At 42.9% G+C, this 6,276-nt stretch overlaps 1 non-coding gene across 1 annotated transcript; it reads right to left on the reverse strand.

Annotated features, from left to right (window-relative positions):
• Positions 1–2,884: 2,884 nt before the first annotated feature.
• Positions 2,885–2,991, reverse strand: LOC120365517 (small nucleolar RNA U13). The gene has a single exon (XR_005580438.1). It is a non-coding gene; the product is annotated as a small nucleolar RNA U13 (small nucleolar RNA).
• Positions 2,992–6,276: the final 3,285 nt, after the last annotated feature.

Here is a 6,276-nt window from a genome sequence, read left to right on the forward strand (position 1 = left end):
TACCTGGCTATGTCTGTATTTTTAAAGTGAGTTTCTTGCACACAACATGTATTTGGGTCTTGTTTCTTGATCTACTCTATCTTCCTTTCTTTTCATTGGTATATTTAGACCATTCACATTTAAAATGATTATTGAAGTAATTGGGTTAATATCTACCATATTTATAACTGTTTTATACTTGTTGCACTTTGACTTCTTCTTCATCTTCCCTTCTATTACTACCTGCTTGGTTTTAATGGAATATGTTATCTGATTCCATTTTCTCTCCTCTCTTAGCATAGTATTACGCTTTTATATTTTTTTCAGTGGTTGTCCTAAAGTTTACACTATCTGTTTACAACTGATGTAAGTCCACTGTTAATTAATACTAGTGCTACTTCACAGGTAGTGCAGATGCATTATAACAAAGTATTCCTAGTTCCTTTCTTCCTTCCCTTAAAACATTGCTGCCACTCATTTCACTTACCCATACACTATAATCAAATTATTGCTATTATTATTTTGAACAACAATTACTAGATTGGTAAGAGTGTGAACACTAAAATATCTTATCTTTCATTTATTCCTGCTCTGATGCCTTTTCCATTCTTTTTTTTTTTTTGAGACAGAGTTTCGTTCTTGTTATCCAGGCTGGACTGCAGTGGCTCAATCTCGGCTCATCGCAACCTCCGCCTCCTGGGTTCAGGCAATTCTCCTGCCTCAGCCTCCTGAGTGGCTGGGATTACAGGCATGCACCACCATGCCCAGCTAATTTTTTGTCTTTTTAGTAGAGACGGGGTTTCACCATGTTGACCAGGATGGTCTCGATCTCTTGACCTCGTGATCCACCCGCCTCGGCCTCCCAAAGTGCTGGGATTACAGGCGTGAGCCACCGCGCCCGGCCACCTTTTCCATTCTTTATGTAAACCTGAGTTTCTGACCCAAATCATCTCTCTTATCTCTGAAGAACTTTTAAAAAAATATTTAGTATACGATAGATCTACAAACATCAAATTCTGTTATTGCTTAACTGAGAAAGTATTTGTTTCTTTTTTTTTTATGAGATGGAGTATCACCTGTCACCCTGGCTGGAGTGCAGTGGCTCAATCTCAGCTCACTGCAACCTCCGCCTCCTGGGTTCAACTGATTCTCCTGCCTCAGCCTCCTGAGTAGCTGGGATTACAGGCATGCAACCACCAAGCCTGGCTGATTTTGTATTTTTAGTAGAGATGGGGTTTCTCCATGTTGGTCAGGCTGATCTCGAACTGCTGACCTCAGGTGATCCACCTGCCTTGCCCTCCCAAGTGTTGGGATTACAGGCGTGAGCCACCGCACCCAGTCTCGCTTTCATTTTTGAAGGATAATATTACTGGATACAGAATTTTAGGTTATTGGTTTTGTTCTTTCACCATTTTATTTATTTATTTATTTGTTTTAAAATTTATATGTGTGTGTGTGTGTTTGTACACACACACACACACACACACACACACACACACACACACACTTTTTTTTTTTGAGACAGAGTCTTGCTCTGCTGTCCAGGCTGAAGTACAGTGGTGTGATCTTGGCTCACTGCAACCTCTGTCTCCCCGGTTCAATCGATTCTCCTTTCTCAGCATCCCAAGTAGCTGGGACTACAGGCACGTGCCACCACTCCCGGCTAATTTTTGTATTTTTAGTAGAGATGAAGTTTCACCATATTGGTCAGGATAGTCTTGAACTCCCGACTTCAGGTGATATACCCACTTTGGTCTCCAAAAATGCTGGGATTACAGGCGGGAGATACTGCACCCGGACATATTTGTTAGATTGTAAATGGACAAATTATAGTTGTATCAACACTTTAAATATTTCACTCCACTTTCTTCTTGCTTCTGTGGTTTCTTTTCTTTTTTCTTCAGAGACAGTGTCTCACTCTGTCACCTAGGATGGAGTGCAGTGGCATGATCTCAGCTCACTGCAACTTCTGCCTCCCGGGTTCAAGCGATTCTCCTCTGAGTAGCTAGGATTACAGGGGTGTGCCACCACGCCCAGCTAATTTTTGTATTTTTAGTAGAGACAGAGTTTCACCATGTTGGCCAGGCTGGTCCCAAACTCTTGACGTCAGGCGATCCTCCCTCCTTGGCCTCCCAAAGTTCTGGGATTACAGGTATGAGCCACTGTGCCTGGCCATGTGGTCTCATACCTGTAATCCCCTCCCCTCCCCTTCTCTCCTCCCCCCTTCCCTTCCCTCCCCTCCTCTTCTCTCCCCTCCTCTTAATTTGGAGACAACGTTTCACTCTGTTGCCCAGGCTGGAGTGCAGTTGAGGGAAAGTGTTAACTTTTCTTCCTGGGTCCACAAGGGGTGTGGTTTAAAAGGCAAGAACTTCCCAGAGACATGCCCCCTCTGCCTTCTTTCTGGTCTCCATCTGGGAGCTGGAGATCAGCGGCATGATTATGGCTCACTGCAGCCTCCACCTCCCAGGCTTCAGTGATCTTCCCACCTCAGCCCCAAGTAGCTGGACAGGTGTGTGCCACCACGCCTCGCCAATCTGAGTATTTTTTGTAGATAGGGTTTTCCCACTTGTCGAGGCCAGTCTCAAACTCCTGGACTGGGTAACAGTTAGATCCTGTCTCAAGAAAGAAAGAAAGAAAGAAAAAAAGACCATTGTATATATTTTGCTTCTTTCTCTTTTCCTTCAAATACTCCCATTTTGCATCTTACACCTTTTGTAATTGTTCCATAGTTCTTGAATATTTGGGGTTTTATTTATTTATTTTACTCTTTGCATTTCAGTTTTGGAAGTTTGTATCAACATCTTCAGCCTCATTGATTCTTTGGCTGTGTCCAGTCCAATAATGAACCCATCCAAAGCATTCTTCATGTTTGTTACAATGTTTTAAATTTATTTTTTCCTTTTCACTTCTGCCAAGTAATGTGTTGACTTCACAACAAGGTCTGAAGGAGTCACATCTCACAGAGGCACGTGAAACCCAATCAATCACCATTCTTAGGAATTACAAAAAGATTACAATGTTTTTTTATTTCTGACATTTCCTTTTGATTCTTCCTTAGGTTTTTCATCTTTCTGCTTACTTTACCCATCTGTGTTGGTTGTTTTTCCCAAACTGAATTTTCTTATTTATTTATTTATTGAGACAGGTCAGACTTTGTCACCCAGGCTGGAGTGCAATAGCGCCATCTCAGCTCACTATAGCCTTGACTTCCCAAGTTGAGGTGATCCTCCTGCCTCAGCCTTCCCCAGGTAGCTGGGATTACAGGCGTTCACCACTATGCCTGGCTAATTATTATTATTTTTTAAATTTTTGGGTGACACGGGGCTTCACTATGTTTCCCAGGCTGGTCTCTAGCACCTCTAGAGCTCAAGCCTCCACCTCTCTCGGTCTCCCAAAGTGTTAGAATTACAGGTATGAGCCACCTTGCCAGGCCTTGAATTTTCTTTATTTTCTTTCTCCCTTTCTGTCTCTCTTCTTCCTTCCTTTCTCCTTCCCCCCATCCCTTTCTTCCTTCTTTTTGTCTTTTTTACTTGAAAAATTGTTGTTTATTGTTTGTAGAGACAGTCTCACTCTATGGCTCAGGCTGGTCTCAAACTCCTGACCTCAAGTGGTCCTCCTGCCTCGGCCGCCAAAGTGCTAGGATTACAGGTGTGAGCCATCACACCCAGCCTCCTTTCTTTTCTTCTCACCCATTTGTTTTTTCAAAAAAGTTTTCAAAGCCTGGTTAAATAAAGCAATAGGAATGGAGAAGGAACAAAGAAATCTGTAACTGGTTGGGATCAACCAGTTAACTGTTTTTGCATGTAGTTCACTTTTTTCCTTTAGAGCCCTTAGTATATTAATCATAATTACTTAAAATATCTGAGAATTTCCAAATCTCTGCCATACCTCAGTCTGATTCTAATGCTTGCTCTGCCTATTCAAACTGTAAACTTTCTTGCCTTTTTACCTGCTTTGTAATTTTTTTGTTGAATGCTGAACATAACGTATTGGGTAATAGGAGCTGAGGTAAATGGGCCTTTAGTTTGAGGCTTTCAGTTTCCTCTGGTGTTCTTGTTCTTTGTCTTTCCTGTTGTCTTTGGATTTCCCTAGAAACTCCTTCTTAAATAGAGCTTGTGTCTTTTATCTCTCTATGATAATCTACTGTCACTATACTGGAACCCTGTGGATGTGGTGGTAAGGTATTATGGAAAAGAAGCATACTATAATCATGATTCAATTAGTTTCTTTCTTTCTTTCTATGTTTGTTTTGTTTTGTTTTGTTTTTTATATCTCTTTTTTTCTTTCTTCTTTCTTTCTTTCTCTCTCTCTTTCTCTCTTTGTCGCTGGCTTGTGATTTTTCAGAAGAGTTTTAGCTTTTTTCCCTCCCTTTTTATGAGCTAGGAAGCTAAAAGTGGCTTAATTGTCTAACTGTCCTTCCACAAGATCAGATGAGGCTTTAACAAAGTAGTTTCTTTTGAGAGAAGGCTTTTGTTATGGAGAACAAAAGTTTCTGGGTTTATTTCAAAATGGTTACTTCTCTCCACCTGCCCTATACATGAGGGGATTTTTCTGTGATCTTCATTGTAAGGACCTAATGGGACTTCTGGAGGAAAACTCATGAAAGTGTCGGTTGGGGCAGTGGGGCGGGGGGAGGTGGGGGGAGCCTGGGACTGAGCCCATAATAGTTTTTAACTAGCAGGTTGGTCCACACTCAACCTCCGGCACTTATCAGTTACAGTTTAAATGTTCCCACAGCCTTCATCTCCGTCAGCTTCTGCTCCTAGTAAGCTGTGATTCACCTGTCTCTCCAGCTTTTGATGTGGGAGTTTGCTCTGTGACCTAAGTTCTCCGATGGTTCTGAAAAGAATTGCTGAATTTCAGTTTGTACACCATCTTTTCTTATTGTAAGGATGGGAGTGATAACGTTCAAACTCTACGTATTTGTTTGAAAAAACTCAAATCATTTTTCGTCGTACCACCTCCACCACCACAACAGCAAAGACTTCTGTGACCAAATGTGTGTGTGTTTCCCCCAATACCCTAAGAAACAGACCCCATGCGAGTGTCTTTTAATGCAATTCACTTTTGGTGCTATCTTCCTGGAGATGGCTTCAGATCCCACATGATGAGGGCTCAGTCCCACAAGACTGTGTGCCCCCACCCTGACTTTCTTCAGACAGCAGTTGCAAGTTCAGGCCTCCAGAACTTCTGACCAATCAACTTCGAGTTGGGGTTTCTGCAGCCCCTCTTCGGGTTCAGTTAATTTGCTATAGCAGTTTACAGAACTCAGGGACACATTTACAGGTAATATTGTATTGTGGAGGTTCTTTATTTTATTTTACTTTATTTATTTATTTATTTTAAGTAATTTTTTTTTTTTTTTTTTTTTTTTTTTTTTTTTTGAGACGGAGTTTCGCTCTTGTTACCCAGGCTGGAGTGCAATGGCGCGATCTCGGCTCACTGCAACCTCCGCCTCCTGGGTTCAGGCAATTCTCCTGCCTCAGCCTCCTGAGTAGCTGGGATTACAGGCACGCACCACCACGCCCAGCTAATTTTTTGTATTTTTAGTAGAGACGGGGTTTCACCATGTTGACCAGGATGGTCTCGATCTCTTGACCTCGTGATCCACCTGCCTAGGCCTCCCAAAGTGCTGGGATTACAGGCTTGAGCCACCGCGCCCGGCTATTTATTTATTTTTAAAGATGGGGTTTCACCATGTTGGTCAGGCTGGTCTTGAACTCCCGACCTCAGGTGATCCACCTGCCTTGGCCTCCAAAGTGCTTGGATTACAGGCGTGAGCCCCTATGCCCCGCCTTATGGAGTTTCTTACAAAGGGTACAGATGGAGAGATGCATAGGGCAAGGCATGTGAGAAGGGGTGCAGAGCTTCCAGGCCTCCCTGGGAACATCACCATCCAGGAACCTCCATATGTTCAGGTATCTGGAGGTTCTCCGAACCCAGTCCTCTTGGGCCTTTTATGAAGACTTCCTTGGACAGGCATGATTGACAGCTATGTGGAGATGTGACTGGATAAAAAGATATGATCCCAGCCCAGCAAGGCCTGTCTGTTCAGATTGTTCTTGGCCTCTCTGGGCAGCATTCCTTCTTCCAGGGTACAGGGCAGAACCCCTTCCTAAATGAGGGTCTTATAACCCATAATCACGTGAGAGTTCTGCCCTGGGCAGGTGCAAGGAGGTCAGGAGAAGGTCGGAGAGCAAGATTCTGTTTACTGAAACAAGGGCTATGGGAGTTATGAGCCAGGAACCATAGGCTGAATCTAATATCACAATATCAGAATGAAAATCTGGCAGGCTT

This window comes from Saimiri boliviensis, chromosome 10 (genome assembly GCF_048565385.1).
Source record: "Saimiri boliviensis isolate mSaiBol1 chromosome 10, mSaiBol1.pri, whole genome shotgun sequence".
NCBI lineage: Eukaryota > Metazoa > Chordata > Mammalia > Primates > Cebidae > Saimiri > Saimiri boliviensis.